The sequence below is a fragment of the Manis pentadactyla genome, chromosome 3 (genome assembly GCF_030020395.1).
Source record: "Manis pentadactyla isolate mManPen7 chromosome 3, mManPen7.hap1, whole genome shotgun sequence".
Classification (NCBI taxonomy): Eukaryota; Metazoa; Chordata; class Mammalia; order Pholidota; family Manidae; genus Manis; species Manis pentadactyla.
The window spans coordinates 117895070-117914195 of NC_080021.1; positions in this window are offsets into that span (position 1 = coordinate 117895070).

Consider the following 19126-nt stretch of genomic DNA (forward strand, 5'->3'; position numbering starts at 1 on the left):
ACATGCGCAGAAATAATGTGTTCAATTTCTTGGATTTTAAGAGAGAAAAATTTTAAGAGACCAAATCAATAGTGTGTATAAGGGATATCCTTATACATGTATATGGATGTGGATAAGGGAATCCTTTAAATAAGTTATGATAGTAATAGGAATCTCTAAATAACTTGTGAACCAATTAGGTAATACAGTTTTTAAGATCTTTACCCCTCTGACTGTGAAGTGAAAGAAAATATATTTTGGATATCCACAGTTTCACTTTCTGAGACTTCAGTTACCCATGGTCAACCTCAGTCTAGAAGCAGATGATTCTCCTTCTGACATATTGTCAGAAAGTCAATAATGGCCTAACCCTACTTCCCACGGCCACATCATCCACCTCACTCCATCTCCTCATGCAGGCATTTTATCATCTCACATCCTCACAAGACGGAGGGTGAGTGCAACACAATGAGGTATTCTGAGAGAAAGAGACCAGGTTCACATCACTTTTATTACAGTATATTGTTATAACTGTTCTACTTGATAATTAGTTGTTGTTAATCTCTTACTGTGCCTAATTTATAAATTTGACTTATCACTGGTATGTATGTACAGGAGAAAACAGTACATACACAGTTTGGTACTATCTGCCATTTCAAGCATTCACTGGGGGTCTTGGAATGTATCCCCATGGATAAGGAGGGAACTACTGTAATTTTAAATTAGCAGTATGGTACAACACACCATAATCAAATATAATAATATTTTTGCAGTGAAATATATGACCAATCACACTAAATGGGATAAATAAAGACTCTAAGTAGCCCCATATCAATTCAGGTCAGCTTTTGTCACCATAAACATACTACAACTTATGAAAAAGCTTCTGCTTTTTAAAGGTTTTAGAAATTCATAATTGTGGATAAGGGATTGTGGAGCTGTAAGCTTTAGTACCATTCAGTTTATTTAAAAAATTATTCTTAGCTTAGATCAAAGCTCACAATCTTACTGATATTTGAGTTAATTGGCAATGGCCAGACTTGTAGGCCCTAATGTATTAATGTATGCCATGTTTTTTAATTTCTTTAGTTATTTGTGTGGTCTTGGACAAATTCTTTTAATTTTACTCTTTCTGTTTTCTCCCACACTTTCCTTCTTAAGATTAGTGAAAAGTTATGCTTTTTGGCAAATGTATTTCAACAATAAAGTCCCCAGACCTTTTCTTTACCAAATGTTTTAATATTATATCCTTAGCAGAGATTGTAAAAGTGTTTATTTCAAAACTCATTACCCATTGTGGATGATTTTGGATTGCATTTACCCATTGCAAATGGGGTGGCATTTTCAAGAAGTCATTCTTAGGAGCAGTTTGTGACCAATGGTGTAGTAAAGGCTGCTTGCTGACTAACCAATATCCCTTTCTTTCTTGCTAATAAAACCTAGTTTCATTTTGGGTTTGCCACATAGTTTTAACCAGTGAGATTTAAGCAGAAGTCATTTAGTGGAGCTTCCGAGGAAGCATTTACAGGGGGCTGACTCAGCAGGCAGTGCCTCCTACTCTACACATTTGCCCTTCTTCCTGCTTGGAATGTGGTCACCACACCTGGGTGGAGTCAGGAGCTACGTTGTGGCAACCAAGAGGAGGACTCATGGCTAAGGGTAGCTGAATAGAAAAAAGAGAACTAGGTTTTGCGAGGCCTCTATTCAATCCACATCTTTTTTTAGAGGAGAGAAAAAGAAAACCGCTGATTTCTTTAAAGCCCTGTCTTACCACGTCTCTTCTGTGTAGCTAAATGCAATTCCTTGTACAATTAGTGTGAATAATCTTCAAAGTATTTTCTCTGTTGAAATAAGCTACTTTTTAATTGTGAAATACTAGGCTGAGAAGGGGAACAGGGAACTTTATGGAGTGAAAGAAATCTGTCTTAATCTGGGTTGTGGTTGTATGTGGTTACTTATATATGAAACACCTATATTGATATGTGCCATATGAACACATGTATCATATATGTAAAATTTTCTGAGCTATACATTGATTAGTGCAGTGAATGTGTTATGTATGTATGTTATTCCTTATTTAAAGGTAGATACTTTACTTTAGTACAAGGATGGTATCTGATAATTTGAATATAGACATTGTAAAAGAGGTGGACAGATACCTTTCTTTAAAAAAACACTTAATCTCTTTGTTCTAAATGCCTAAAACAATTACCCATTTCTCTAATTTAAAAAATGGTGTTCCTATATTCATGTTTCCCTGTAATCGTTTTGCTGACACAATGTTCTAGAACTGCCTATGCCATCATTACGCACTCTCAATATTCTTTTTCTTATATTCCTATTTGACAGCTAGGTGCATGCCTTCAGCAGCAGCAGCCATCTTCATTTTAGGAACTTAAATCTTGGGTGATCTCAGCTGCTGCTCAAGTTTCTCATTCCTATATGGTTTATCAGAGTTCTAGGCTCTGTGGTAACTGACCTAGTGTGGACCTAGTGGGCGTGAAATGGTTGAACCGCAAAATCCTAGGCTGGAGTTTTCTTGTAGTATGATATAGGAGGTGTCATAGTAAAAACACAACAAAAAGGAATTTTTTATCTAGTATTCAATATGAAATTTACTCTTTTTGCAATGAAAAAAATGACTATAGAATGTCTTCCCCTCCATGACATCCTCCTCCCCAGCAACCCTCACCCCACTGCAGGGTAGTGTTAAAAAAAAATCATACATTGACAGAGATTATACTGCTTAAAATTTCAGCATTACAGGGATTTATGAAATGAAAGAGGAACTGGAGTAGCTACAATAGAAACACAGTTGGGAAAACCTCTCACTTAAAGTACGAACCTTGAACTGTTACAGAAAGAGAGACAAAACTTCTCTGTAGGAAATCATTAAAGCTTCCATACAAGAAAGACCATTTACTGTTATGTAATATGAATCATTATGAGTACAAAAAAAGAGTTGGCAAATAATTCAGGCCAAAGATGACACAGGAAGAAGAATTTAATAGGATCAAATAATAAATAATTTCCCTAGCTATGTCTAGGTAAGGGTCCTTATAATTCCTTAGTGTGGTAGTATGGGGATTGACGTTAATGACAGAATCTACACAGGTGGTTTATTGTTTTTTAGTATTTAGTCAGTTATTCTTAATAAATTCTGTCTTTATATTGTTTTGCACTGGGAAACACTTTAGGCATTGTTGTAAGTTAGATTTGGGACTGAATAGCTCTCAACTAACAATTGCAATAAAAATTCTGGTGTGCAGAGTAGGTGGAGCAGAAAAGCAGCACGCTTACAGAAATATGCTTTAATAAGGCTTATTCCTGTTTATCTGGGTTAATATTTTATAGGGCCACATTCTGGGAAGCAGGAGGCCTTTATTTTTCTAGTAAGACTAGCTAGTAGAGGCAGCTCTTTCAAAGTTAGATTGCCAGTGTGATGATTCATTTCAACTTTCTGACCATGGGAAGAAGCATTATTTGATATATGTGTGATATAAATATACATATTTATTAACTACCAGACTTGATCCAAGGTCAAATCCAGTTCTCAAATTTTCTTCTTGGTAAAAATAAGCAATAGTCTATGTGACTTTTTCTCTTTTCTTGTGTATTATTTTATTCCATTGCATTCATTTATTTCCCAGATGGTAAAAGTAATAGAAACTCATAACCAGCCATTTGGAAATTATGGAAATGTGAAATAAAGAATATATTAACCACTTGTAATTCTGCTTCTCTGGATCTCTTTCCAATGTCTTTACTTGTACTTCTTTTTGTGTTGGCAAACTTTCAGAATAAAGGGTGCCAAGTCAGAGATCCCTATTATATAACCGAACAAGTATATGTAAGAGCAGTCACAAAAATAGCTCAGACAGAAGTGATTATATAATTAACACAACTGCACCCTACTTTGATAAAGGGCAGAGATTTTGCAAGAGGCGTTAGAAAACTGTGTGCCCTTCTGTCATTCTAAATTATTTTTAAAATCAGACAACACAAGTACAGATTACTTTAAATGAAATAATCAGATTGCTTACTTGAATGGGGTTACACGGAGAGACTATTAAATAGAGGGGTAACTTTGAAGCATGAAACACTTGGAAAACAGGAAAAGATAGTCAATGGGAAAAAATGAAGATATGGGATTCCAGAGGATGAGGGAGAAGAGGTATTAAAATTGGGGAGGTAGAGCAAAAAATAATATGGGGTGCCATAGATACAGTGGCCAGAAAATTTATAGTCAAATCAAGAACATTTTCAAGAATGAATAGCATGATCATTAATTGCACTGGGACAACAGGTTGGCTTATATGTGAAAAATCAGGAATACGATTATTTTAGGTACGCTTTTTTAAAAAAGAAGCCCATAGCCCTGTGGCAGCCAATTGTTTTCTACCAATACCATATATACAATAAGTTCTTGACATTACATCCTTAAACTTTGACTCGCCATCATTTACCTCTCACAGATTTCTACAAGCACAAGGGGATGCCAGGTAGGTACTATTTATACTCACTGAGGGTTCTTTAAAGAGATTGCTTATCCAAGAATTAGTGTAAAATGTTGATGAGACCAAGATCAAGTTTTGGTCATCATGAGAGTGAGTTAGAGTCACTCTATTTTAGGGTCCAGACTTCACTCTCAGCACTTCTCATAAAGATCTGTGTTATTGGCTCTGCTCTTTATGGGAACTTAAGCCAGAAGCTGGTGTGCATGTGAGCTGTCTTGGCCTCTCTGCAGTTCTGTTGTAATGTATTCAGTGTCCTCAGGGAAGTCTTAAGATGTAATTTTCACTAACAGATATCTTAAACTGTTTGCATTTTCAAGTCACTTTGCTGTGTCCATTGTACGTATTTGGGAACCAAGGCATCAAACTCAGTTTGCAAACCTTAATGTGAGGAATACTTGTAATAGGGAACAAGGCTAAATCCTTCTCTCTTTTGAACAAGTCCTGAAGCAATGTTTCTGAACCAGCTTTCACCCTGGGAAGTTGAGGTAAAGGGGCTGAAAAAAACTCTTTATTGAGAGCTGCAACCCATTAGGCTTGGGACTCTGAGCCAAGCATGATGCTGGGAATTTGCTGTTGCCGAAAGAACCCCAAGAAGGCCCTCTGTCACTCTAAGGCCCCTTGGGCTGGCATGTGGCACTTCATACCATTAGAACATGTTGACTGTAGTCAAATCTCTCCCTACAGTTCTCTTTCTCTGTGGTCTGTGTCAAAATGGGACTCAGACTAGCTAGACTCTCAACCTGGAGATGCCCCAAGCAGTCCTGGGTACATGATGGAAAGTTGTGGAACCCTGGGGACCTATAGATGATATAGATGGTACTTGGAGACTCCCTGCTCTTCCCAGCAGGAGGGAGCTGCAGTGCTTCCTGTCTGTCAGCAGACTGGAATAGGGCTGCACATCAAATTACACAGAGTTCATTTGGTCACCTGCTCTTTTAGGAACACTCTGTGGTGGGATTTCTCAAACCAGAGATTCGAGTGTGTCTGAGCTCTCTGTGAGACTTCAATTTTTTCTTTTTATTAAATAATATTTTAAAAAATTATATAAGCATATTCTGGATCATCTGAATGACCTCTCTATAGCTAAAGGCTAAACTGCAATTTTAGTGTAGTGTTTGTGTTCATAAGTGAATTAGTCCCAAGCAATTCTGCCTTAAAGAGGGAACTAATAAGAAAAGAAACAAAGCAGACTTTATATGTAAACAATGCATTTGTACCAAGTGAAGGCCACTGAATATCACAACAAGCCATATGCACAAAAGTTTTATAGTAATTTGGTTGAAAAAATGATAGGGAAATGTTTTCTCACAGTTCCTGGTTTTAATCTGACCATAGTAGTATCAAATCCATGGCTACAGCTGGGGATGAGAACAATATCATCTGTTGCATGAAATTAAGACTTTCAATTTAAAAATTATTGGTTTTATTGCACTGTTTATATTCAATTTATAAATTGATATCCTTTATAGTTACATAAGCTCTCTAAGTATAAGGAATTTATACCTAGTTGTATGTGCACAAGAATAATTGTTAAAGAACATGAACTCAGGGGCCACATTACCTGGATATTAAGCTTAGTTCTGCCATCTACTTGTGAGTAACCTTGGCAATGTTCTTTAACTTTTTTGTGCCCCAATTTGCTCATATGAATGGGGATAATAATGGTACCATGAGAAATAACTGAAAACATGCAAATTATTGGAATACTGCATGGAAATGCTAGGTATTCTTTTTTTTTATTTAAGGTATTATTGATTTACACTCTTATGAAGGTTTCACATGAAAAAACAATGTGGTTACATTTATCCATATTATCAAGTCCCCACCCATACCCCAATGCAGTCACTGTCCATCAGTGTAGTGAGATGCCACAGATTCACTATGTGCCTTCTCTGTGCTACACTGTTTTCCCCGTGATCTCCCACACTGTGTGTACTAAACATAATACCCCTCCATTCCCTTCTCCCTCCCACACCACTCCCCTTTGGTAACCACTAGTCCCTTCTTGGAGTCTGTGAGTCTGCTGCTATTTTGTTCCTTCAGTTTTGCTTCGTTGTTATACTCCACAAATGAGGGAAATCATTTGGCACTTATCTTTCTCTGCCTGGCTTATTACACTGAGCATAATGTCCTCCAGGATGCTAGGTATTCTTATGGTAAAAATAATTTAGCTCAGTAATTTTAGTGAATATCCCAAAGTGTGAGAAGCCTGCTCTCTTGGATAATCAAAGTATATAAAGTAAGTAACATTTACATAGCACATCAAGTTTATAAAATACTTTTTCATATATATTATCCATTAAAATTTCAACATCTAACCTGAATGCTAGATATTATTTTTCTTGCTTTAAAGATGAGAGGAATGAAGAAATGAGAATGAAGGAAATTTTGTAACTGAACATCTTCCCATTTGCTTTTGGGCTACTAGGAAGCCCAGAGCTAATTTTGTACTTTTGCATTTATTAGTACTTGTGAAGGACTTACTGGTCTAGACACCTGTGATATATTCTCCCTCCTGGTCTTGGTTTTCTATTCTCATTTACATTTTCCTTGATTCTTAAATTTTATGTATACTGTTTTATTATTTGGAATTCTTCTGATCTGCCTCACATATGTTTTGAAAAATTCTGAACCACACATAAACAAACTGATCCATGGTTATATAACTTGTAAGACTCAGACCTTGACCTGAGTTCTTTTACCTTCATGGGAAGTTGCATTTATTGAGCACCTAATATGACCTGGTGCTTTATAGGCATTATCTCATGCAATCCACACATTAACTGGTGTGAGGTAGGTCAGTTATTGACAAAGTTAATTACAAAGTTAATTGACAAAGTCAGATTACAAAGTTACTTACTTGATTAAGGACAGTCTTTATTTTCAGTTGAAGAAATTGAAGCTTATGAAAGTTTTAACACTTTCCCAACGTTAATAAATGTTGTTCTAATTTCTGGTCCTATAAATTGTTCTTAAACAAAAGAATGAGCTTCCTCTTCTAAATTCTGCTCTGTTGTTAAGGGTTTAGGGCCAGATCTTTGTATCCATCTCCCCGCCCCTTCCTGTCCCTGACCATGTAGCTTTCCTCTTAGGGTTTTGCCAAGAACAAAATGACCATTCCAACTACCTGCCACTTAAATAATATATTTATAACTTTTCAGCCAAAAAAATACTTCCGTAACAGAAATATCATAAATATCAAGCAAAGATGTTCCCACCTTACATAGTAGGCTTTCAAGGGCTCCCTGAGCACAATGCTCTTTCTATCACTGTTGTACAAGTGCCAGGATCCACATCTGCATTTTAGACAGAACCAAAAAAAGGAAACTCAGAGACTGGTGCCTCCTGATCCTGGCCAACTTGCCTGTTTCTTTCTTTGGGTCAGTCTTAATGGTTTTTACAGGATTTAAAGATGGTCACTATATTGGCGCCTTCAACTTATTCCTGGCTCTTCCAAACCTGTGATAGGATTGCTCCTCTAACTGCCAGCCAGCAAGGAGGGTGGCAAAGTCAGTTCTTGGTTGAATTAAGGCAGAACAGAAAGTGTGGGACTGGCTCTTACCATTATTGTTGCTGGGCAGCTGCATGTGGGGATGTCTCTTCCAGTGCACCAGGTGAAACCTCAGCCTGGATGGGGGAGGGCTCTTGACTCTGGAGGAGAAAGAATTCTCGAGCAGGTCAGAAGATTAAGGTAAGGAAGGAACTCACTAGAGCAAGAGAAGCAGGGAATGGCAGCTGCCTTGCAGGCAGCAGAGGGCAGGAAAGAATAGGAGGGAAGCTTGTTAACTTCTGCTCAGCATAGGGCAGATCCCTTGCCAACTCCTAAAACCCATGGCTTCCATTGTGCGCTTGGATCTGTGCAGTGTGGGAACTAAGCCGCTACCATCCCAGGATCTGGGGAAGCTGCAGAGCACTGGATGGAGTGAGATTATGTTCTGAGAATTTCCCAGAGGCAAAGTAAGGAGATTTTCAGGCAGGCCACTAAAGAGTGTGATTATACAGCCACAGTCCTGTCCGGCGCACCCAGGTGATGGGAACTTGCAAGCCCAAATCAGAGATCTCAGTAGCTCCTCCCTATGTATCTGTAGTAGAACTGAAACAGAGTGAAGAATTGTGCTTAAGTCTGGAAAGTGGAATGAAATGCAAAGTGATAAAGACACTGGAAGAGCAGAGACAAAGCACCATGAAGTGAGCAGTGAGGAGGCTTTATTTAAAAAGTACACACTTGAAGAAAAAGGAGTGTGAGCGAGCAATCTCAGAGAGGAGGTGCATTTAAGGCTTTGGGGGTTTATAAGGCCTTTTGGGTAGGGGTCAGCATCAGGCATGATGTATACAGGTGATTCTTAATTCCTTTGAAGTTTTGCTTTAAGAATAGGATTTTTTAGGTGACTGTGTTGGTCCAGATCTCAGCATTCTTAATCCACATAGGTTCATTTACACTTTGGAGGTCTATCTCCTGTCCTGATTACAAAATTACTTACTTGATTAAGGACAGGGAAGAAGAGGAAGAACAGCCTATAGATTAAGTTAAAGAATAAATGGGACCTTTTTTGCCGCCTAAGTAGAGCTTACAATGGCATGACCCTTGTCCCATTTCCCTGCCCTGCCTCATTATGATTTAGATTGATGTCATAAGGAGGCACAAGAAGTGTAGATAAATACCATCCAGAGAATAAATAGCATTTGAATCTCAATTGCCCTGCCATCATTATACAGCAGTCTTTCTAGTGTTTCCCAAATAGTGATGTTTCCAAAACTTTTACTATTATTTACTTAAATTTAATTTAATGACATTTTTCTTAGATATATTATTTTAAAGGGAGACTTTATATTGCCAACATTAATGGGAGAGGAGTTTCACTATTACTACAAGATAATCTTAAAAGTACATATAGTGACAATGATACTCTTAAATTCTTTCCAGACACAGGGGTTGGGAATTAGGACGGCTGTCATTTATTTCTAACAATCACATAAACTGTAGAACAGTACGCAAGCAATATAACTTTCTGTGCCATCATTTTCCTCATTTGAAAAGCCTCATAACTATTTACCATGTTTATCACAGGCCATTATCTGTGAGGAAGAGGAGATCTCTCCTGTGCCAATTGCAGGAAGTAATTGGAGACTCAAGGGCATTAGGTTATGGAATGAAGGAGTTGATAAAGGTTTGAAACTACAAATAAAGAATCATTATCATGACACACAGCTGAAACCAGAGGGTACTAAGTTTAACAAATTTCCCCCTTGGCTACATGTAGAAAGTCTACTGAACTCTTCCTACAGACTTTGAGTAAGATGGGTAAAGAAAATCAAAATGAGGGTAAGATCTTATAATAAAGGAACAATTATAGATGATTCAAATGAGGGGAAAATTCACAGCAGTGGATAAACTAGTTGAAGATAAAAGGACAAAAAATGTTCTAGTGGTAAAAATTGTAAGTCCTGATTCCTGGGCAAAATTTTGCATCTGGTGATCATGCCAAATTAATCTATTGATTTTGCAAATAGGCACACATCCTGAAGGGTTCCTTTATCACGAGCTTTTAAAATACTACATGAGCTGCCTAGGTGGCTTTTATTGGTCACTGGAGGAGCAAAGAAACACCTCAAAGAAATGTCTTAAGAAAGACCCACAGATCATAGAACCATTTAAAATACAACTTGTTATTCAAGAAAATTCAAATAAATAATTTATTGCCCAAACATAGGGATTATTTTTGAAAGCACTAATTAAAATGCCATTGGGAATGATTATCAGATACATTCTTTCAGTGATTCAGCAGCCAGAATGAAAGATTATAACTTGGCTAAGCCTTGGATAACTTGCCTTGGATGAGGCAAATTTGTGATTTATTTTGGAAGCAATATATGAAGGAAAAATGAAAATTGCTATTAGGTATTGTGGCAGTTCTATAAATTGGGCTGAGAATAAGAAATGTTTACAAATAATTATAAAATGAAAAAAGTTGAAAAGATGACACAGTAGCAATGAAAAAAAGAAAGTTCCTTTAAATCAGTTAGCAAGAGTTGGGGTGTGAATAGGTGTGATGATAAAGATGATATGAATAAATGGAATAAGCCATCAACCTTGTACTTTTTATTAAAGAGAAATGCTACTGTGAATATATTCAGGTGCCACATACCTCCATTAAGTGCATCTAGGGAAAATTATGTATACATATACCTTGTATACATTGCTTCCTAGAAAGCCAAAGGGGAGTTCAAAAATTTACATGATTGTCATTTTTTTGAATTCTGTGGAAAGGGAAGAGATAAAGAATAAATTTCATTTTTCTTTTCACCAAAGCAACAAAAATACAATTTCCCCTGCCAGTTTGGGTCCAATAGCTATAAATGTGGTGTAGGCTCACATCAATTTTAAGGGGCAAAGAATCTCTTGGGGTTTGGGGGGCTTTCAAAAATATCTGTTACTTAAGACTAAAAGATGGGATATGAGCTAAGGAATTCCATGTAATTGAATGTGATCTTAAATGAAACATTTTAAAGAAGATAGTTGAATTTTCCTGCCTTCTGGAGGTGTTCACGTAGCATGACTGAATTTCACCACTTCCTCAGGATGAGTGGTTTCCAGGCCTTGAAGGTGACTTGATGCTGAGTAGGTTCTCAATCACAGATTAGCAAGTTTGTCATAGAGAGAGTCAGCTTTCTCAAAATCGTAGGCATAACCATGGAGGCTCCCTCATCTCCAGAACTTCTCCAGCCACAGAATGGCACCCACATGGTCTTGGAGGTATCTGATGCAAATGTACAGGGCTAAGGCTAGTCAGAGGAGAAGACCACTGCCATGACCAGGGTACATAAGAATTCTGGCTTTTCCTGGGTATGTGAAAAAGTGACCTACACATGGTCTTATGTCCCTGAAAACTTCTTGATGTCCTTAAGGATCAATGATATTTCACTCAAGGAGTCTTTTGAGGCATATTTATTTTATTGAATTTAATATACATACTAAAAATATACAAATGGTCAATGCATAGCCAGATGAAATTTTATGAAATGCAAAGGACCTGGATGAAGAAACAATAGTGTTAGAATTCTGGAAACCTATCTTCCAGTTACTCTCCATTAAGTAACTATTACCCTGACTTCTGACACTTGAGATTGGTCTCGCCTATGTTTGAATCTTATGTGAACAGAATCATATGACATATATGTACATGTTTGTTTATGTTGTGAGATTCATTTGTGTTGTTGCGTAGTTGTAATTCCCTCACTGAAGTATACTATTCCACTTTTGAATATACCACAAACTTATTTATCGATTTTGCTGTTGGTGGACAGTTGGGTACCATTTTTATCTCTTACTGGACAGACTTAGCCCAGAAATTTGGCTTCTGGACTTTAAAGGAATGTTTCTAAGGGTTGGCTTGAATGTAATGTTGAGGAAGGCTTAGTACTACCCAGACAAAAGGCTTATATGAGGAATAAGTTGTTATAGTAGGGATGCCGATTATCATCAGAATTTGCTAAGACTTCTCTAAGAGGAAGTAAAGAATATAATTCATATATTGGAATTCTGCTGAGGTCTTCTGAGTATAATCAAATATTCATACTTTACACATGTCTATAAGGTTATTTCTTGCCTTTTCTTTAAATGAAGTTATGTGTGCCCTGGAATTTTGTAAATTTTAAAGCCTTTTTATACATCATCACTACCCTGAGAAACTCAGAAATAATCAATATTTTTCTCTAAAAAATAATAATAAGACCTTTTCTAGGTAAGGTAGAGGCCTGATAATTCATTATAAAGTTATTCTTGTTTTTATATTTAGTTCCCAAGAGCCTGAGCTTTCAGTATAAAAGCTCCCATGGGGAAGGGCTGGTTTGGGCCTGTGGATTGGCTCTTGTCCACACAGCTATGGTGATGTGGTGGTTGATCATGGATGAGCTTATCACATTTGTGATTATTTAATGTTTGTCTTTTTCTTTAAACTTTATGAAAGCAATGACTGTCTTGTTTACTACTCAGTTTCTAGGCTTAGCACAGTACCTGGACCATGACAGATACTCAATAAATGTTTTGACTGAATTCCTTAGCACCTAGGAAGAAGTCTGTTCTTCCATTGTCTGTTTCACACTGTTGGGGTTTAGCTCCAGATCCTAACCCCTTTTAGGCTGTTCTGTCATGTGGAGAAACTGTGGTTTGCCTGTTGTATCCTGTAGTTGGATAGGTACAAAGATGGCATTCGAGGTCAGATTGCGATTATGTGAACCATTACTGTAGTTTTGAAGTAATGGATTCCTGGCAAGCAACTCTATGATTCTTATTAAGGTTGTAAAGAATGTCTGGCAGCAGATGCAATCTGATCAAGGGGGTTTTAAACTGAATATTGCAGGACAGAGAGAAAATAATTATTTAAATAATATCTTGTAATATCTACTATTGGCCAGGGCTAGGTGATGTTCTAAGTACTTTATATGCAGTAACTCATTCAATCCTTGCAAAACCCACACGAGTTAGAGAGTATTATCACGCCTATTGTAAAGATGAAGAAACTGAGCCTCAATGAGTGACTTGTCCAGGCTCAAGTAAGATGCGGTGCTAGGATCCACACCAGTGCCGTAGGCCTCTGGAGTTTGTGTTTGTAACCTCTGTTCCTCTGCCTTTCAAAACTGCAAAGCTTAATGCTCTGGAAAGAATACTGTGTGACAGAGACAGAAAAAATAGTATTCTCAGCTTAAAGAACAACAACAACAACAAAAAAAACTGGCCAGGTGAGGGTCGCCCTCAGACGCTGACGCACTGGGACACAGGGCCGGGACAGCAGCAAAGCAGGCTTTACATTTCAGCGCTCACAAACTCAGCAGGCACGTCATCGCCGATTTCTGGGTGCCTTCCTACCAGGTACGTGCGCATGGCTATAAACATGACAGGATTTTTTTATTCTGCCTTTTTCATTTAACACTGTCATAAACATTTTACTATACTGCTATACAATTTTCAAGAAAATATCACCATATTATTGTTCTCATTTGCTTTTTTAATTAGCTCATTGAAGATTTTTCCATGTTTGTTTACAAATTGTGTATCCGCTATGTAAATTGCCTATTCACACCTTGCCCATTTGTCTATTAAAATCTTAACATTTTTCTTATGAATTTATTTGATTCATTTTTGCAATATAGACTTTTTTTATTACCCCTTTAGTGACAAGATATAATTCTATTTCTGTGGCTTTAAACCATTAAAGATATATATAATCCACCTAAATTTACTTTTGTACAAAGAATGAGCATAAAAATTATATTTTCAAGTTATGGAATTCCAATTTCTTCAACAATGTTGTTGAGTAACTTTTCTCACCCGTAACTCTTCCTCCCTGTTTTTATCTCTAGAAATCATAGGCATTCTAGGATGAGATGCATGACCAGAATGTGATAATTAAGACACATACTTTATGAAACCTTACTACCGGATCTGAAGATTGGAAAGGAGAATATATTGTATATATTCATTTGTTCCACAACTTGAGTACCTACTATGCTGCAGTTCAATGAACAAAGGAGAAAAATGACTGCCCAGTGGTGTTTATATTCTTTTGGTGGGAAACTAAGAAAATAAATAAGTAAACATAAAACTTATTGATGAGTGTAATAGAAAAAAATAAACCAAAGAACAGGAGATAGGTTTAGGAAGAGTCAGATTGGCCACAGAGATTGTAATTTTAAATAAATCTGTCTAGAAAGGTTCACTATGAAGGCAAATGGTTATCTGAAGGAAGAGGAAAGAGCAAGTGCAAAGAGCCTGAGGCAAGAGCCTGCTTATTGTGTTTGATACAATACGATGAGGAGGCCAGAGTGGCTGGAGTGGAGAAAGAAAGAAGAGGTCAGAGAGATGGAGGTGTGTGCAGACTGTATAGGTTTGTAGAGCCTGAAAAGAAGATTTAATTAAGGATCTACAAATTGGAGCATGGAAACACAGAGTACATTTGGATTGGTATCAAAGGAGAGAGAAGCTAGGTGGCACTACTATGGAATATAACACAGACTGCCAGGACAAATGCAGGATATGGATGTCACATTCCTAAATGGATTCCAAATCTAGCCCAGGTGTATCATTCCACAGTAAGGAGTACATGGGTTTTGGAGTTATGTAAATAGGCTCTAATTCAGGCAGAGTAATCTCAGGAAAGCTGCAGAAACTTTCTCAGAGTCAGCAGCAGCATCTGTAAAATGGTAATATTCGTACCTAGTCACGACTGAGAAGCTATCATAGGTTACCTGTTTTGTTCTATGATATGGAATCAGATCTTTGCATAGCATTTCTTTACCTTGTTCTTAAGGATGAGACATTAACTGTACCCTCTCAAACTGCTTTTTAAAAATCTATTCATAGAAACACTGGAGATAATTTGCACTTGGTTTTGTCATAGAGGGTTTCCCATCACCTTTCTTCTAGTTTATACATAGTGGGTTTTTTAATATTTTGATATTCATGTTACAACACAGATGTCCCCAAACCTCAAAAGCCTGTGACCACAAATTAAAGTCTCATTCTTTTTATGTTAAAAACAGAATGGCTTTGAGCCCCAGCCCAGCTGGTTTAGTAAAGTCCAGTCTCCCACTTCCATCATGTGGACAGTGCTGCCTTTTAGTGGTCTTCTTCTTTTTAAAAAAAGACCATCCCATGTCTTGTATATAACCTAACGTATTTTCTTTATATAGCTATAGCTATTTATATGCATATTTATACACATACATATTTTGTTTCATTTATTTTACATAAATGGAATCATGTATACACGCCTCTGTGCATCTTACATTTCTCAATAACACCACCTGGAAATCTTTTGGCATTGACTAATTTCACCCATTCTGCCCTTGTAAGCAAGCAAAAACAAAACAAAAGAAAACTTTTGTTACATACTGCCATAGAACAATCCACAGAAAAGCAGGGGAAAAAATGTAACTAATGGCTCCTTCATGCCAAAACAAAGGAAATCTGTTCCAAGTATAACTGATGTTGCTACTGGTTGTGGCAGAAACTTACAGCAACTTATAAATGAAACTTTTTCAGATTCAACACAAAATGAGACAAAAATGCTAAAATAGGGTCCTGCTTTCACTCAGCACCCTGTATCTGCCTGATATATGGATTGGTTTGGGAAAGGACCCATGTGATTGTCTTAGTGTAGGATATTAGAAGTGCTAGGATCCACCTGCAATTTTTTCAGTTCTAAGTGGGCAATGTCTGCTATTAGATGCCAGTAATTCGCCAGAAGAAAAGTCATGCTTTATCATCAATAGACCACAATCAGCAGGTAACAAATTCAAGCAGGAAATGTTGGGTGGTGCACTTATGTGAGTAGTCAAGTTCACAAGTTTTGTTAGCACAGAAAGGGGAGAACTGGTAGTAAAAATTGATGTGCAATATGGCTAGGAGGTTTTAGTAAATTTCAAGTTTAATATGCAGAAATAGTGTTAAGCAGTTATTAAATAATGTAATTTGATGATAGAATTGAACTGTTCAGATCTCAATGAGTAATAGACTTTCTAAACTTTAATGTTTAGTTCTTATTTGGATTTCTGCTGTACATGTCATATTTTGAAAGACATTGAAAAAAACCTCCTTCAGAGAGGATAATTATAGGGGCTAGTCATTTCATTTATAAGGAGGTGCTATTTCTTTTAAAAAAGGAAAAAATGTGAGAAAATTCCAAAACTGCTAAACATTTATTCATTTTGAGGGGCAGGTACATGGAAATTTAATACAAGCATAACTTGGAGATATTTTGTGTAGTTGAATTTCCTTATATAGGTCTGTTAGGTGCATTTGGTCTGAAGTATAGTTTAAATCCAAAGTTTACATGTTCATTCTTCTGTCTGGATGATTTAACCATCACTAATCTAGCATTGCTGAAATTGGGGTACTGAAGTACCCTTCTGCTTTTGTACTGTTGTCTATTTTCACCTTTGGATCTGTTAGAATATGTCTAATATATTTAGGTGGTTTGATGTTGGGTGCATATATATTTCCAGTTGTTATATCTTTTTGATGACTTGATCCATTTATCATTGTATAATGACTTTTTTGTCTCTTGCTACTGTTTGGCTTAAAGACTACTTTGTCTGATGTAAGGTGTAGCTGTAGCTGCTCTTTTTGGGTTTCCACTTGCATAGAAGATCTTTCTCCATCCTTTCAGTTTGGACCTATGTTTTCCTTAAAGCTGAAGTGAGTGTCTTGCAGGCAAAATATAGTTGGGTCCTGTTTGTTTTTTTATTTATCCAGCTGTTCTGTGCCTTTTGATTGAGAATTCAATCCATTACATTTATTTACTGATATGCAAGAACTTACCAATGTCATCGTATATCCTACAGTTTTCTGGCTTTTTTGAGTTTCCTTTTTCTTTTTTCCCTTTCTTGCTGCCTTCCTTTCTGAATTGGGGATTTGCTGTGGTAGTATGCTGATTGCCTTTTCTTTATCTTGTGGAAACAACCTAACTTTATACCTTAAGGAACTAGAAAAAGAAGAACAAACAAAGCCCAAAGTTAGCAGATAGAAGGAAATAGCAAAGATCAAAGCAGAAATAAATGAAATAGAGACCAAAAAAAAGCAATAGAAAAGATCAATAAAACTAAGAGCTGTTTACATGAAAGTATAACAAAACTGAAAAACTTTAGGTAGACTAAGAAGAAAAGAGAAGACTCAAAATTATAAATGAAAGAGGGGATGTCACATCTGAAATAAATAGAAGTCATGGGGGACTACTATGAAGTACGTAATCTCATAAGAGACTACTATGAACAATTAAATGCCAACAAATTGGATGACCTAGAATAAATGGATTAATACTGGAAACATACAATTTATCAAGACTGAATCATGAAATAGAAAATGTGAACAGACCAATGCAATGAGTAAGGATGTTGATCAAAAACCTCCCAACAAGGAAAATCCAAGGACCAGTTTCACTGTGAATTCTACCAAACATTTAATTATATTGGAATTTATATCAATTCAATAGTTTGTATAGTTTAAGTTTACGCAATCAATTATATCTCAATAAAACTGGAAAAAAGCATTGTAACTATAGATATACATCATGAAAACATTGAAAAATAAAAATCTTTGAAAAATCATCCCTAGAGGAACTGAACAATGTATTAGAACAGATGGATGTAATGGACATCTACAGAACACTCCATCCAAAAGCAACAGGATACACATTCTTCTCAAGTGCACACGGAACATTTCCAAGAATAGATCCTATGCTAGGCCACAAAAAGAGGCTCAGTAAATTAAAAAAGACTGAAACTGTCCCAACCACCTTCTCAGATCACAAAGGTATAAAACTAGAAATAAATTACACAAAGAAAACAAAAAGGCTCACAAACACATGGAGGTTTAACAACATGCTCCTCAGTAATCAATGGATCAATGACCAAATCAAAATTAAAACAGAGATCAAGCAATATATAGAGACAAATGACAACAACAGCACAAAGCCCCAACTTCTGTGGGATGCAGTGGAGCAGTTGTAAGAGGAAAGTATATAGCAATCCAGGCCTTTTAAAAGAATGAAGAACAATCCCAAATGAACCATCTAAATTCACAATTATTGAAAATGGAAAAAGAAGAACAAATGAGACCCAAAGTTAGTAGAAGGAGGGACATAATAAAGATCAGAGAAGAAACAAATAAAATTGAGAAGAATAAAACAATAGAAAAAATTAATGAAACCGAGAATTGGTTCTATGAGAAAATAAACAAAATAGATAAACCCCTCAACAGACATAGCAAGAAAAAAAGAGAATTTACACATATAAACAGAATCAGAAATGAGAAAGGAAAAGTCACTATGGATACTACAGAAATAAAAAGAATTATGAGAGAATACTATGAAAAATTATATGCTAACAAACTGGATAACCTAGAAGAAATGGACAACTTTCTAGAAAAATACAACCTTCCAAAGCTGACCCAGGAAGAAATAGAAAATCTGAATAGACCAACTACCAGCAAGGAAATTGAATTGGTAATCAAAAAACTACCTAAGAACAAAACACCTGGACCAGATGGCTTCACTGCTGAATTTTATCAAACATTTCATGAAGACCTAATACCCATACTCCTCAAAGTTTACCAAAAAGTAGAAGAAGAGGGAATAATTCCAATCTCATTCTATGAGGCCAGCATCACTCTAATACCAAAACCAGGCAAAGACACCACAAAAAAAAGAAAATTAAAGACCAATATCCCTGATGAAAATAGATGCAAAAATACTCAACAAAATATTAGCAAACCAAATTAAAAAATACATCAAAAAGATCATCCATCATGATCAACTAGGATTTATTCCAGGAATGCAAGGATGGTACACATTTGAAAATCCGTCAGCATCATCCACCACATCATAAAAAGAAGGACAAAGACCATGTGATTATCTCCCATAGATGCTGAAAAAGCATCCAACAAAATTCAACATTCATTACTGATAAAAACTCTCAACAAAATGGGTATAGAGGGCAAATACCTCAACATAATAAAGGACATATATGACAAACCCACAGCCAACATCATACTTAATAGCAAGAAGCTGAAAGCTTTTCCTTTAATATCAGGAACAAGACAAGGATGCCCACTCTCCCTACTTTCAACATAGTTC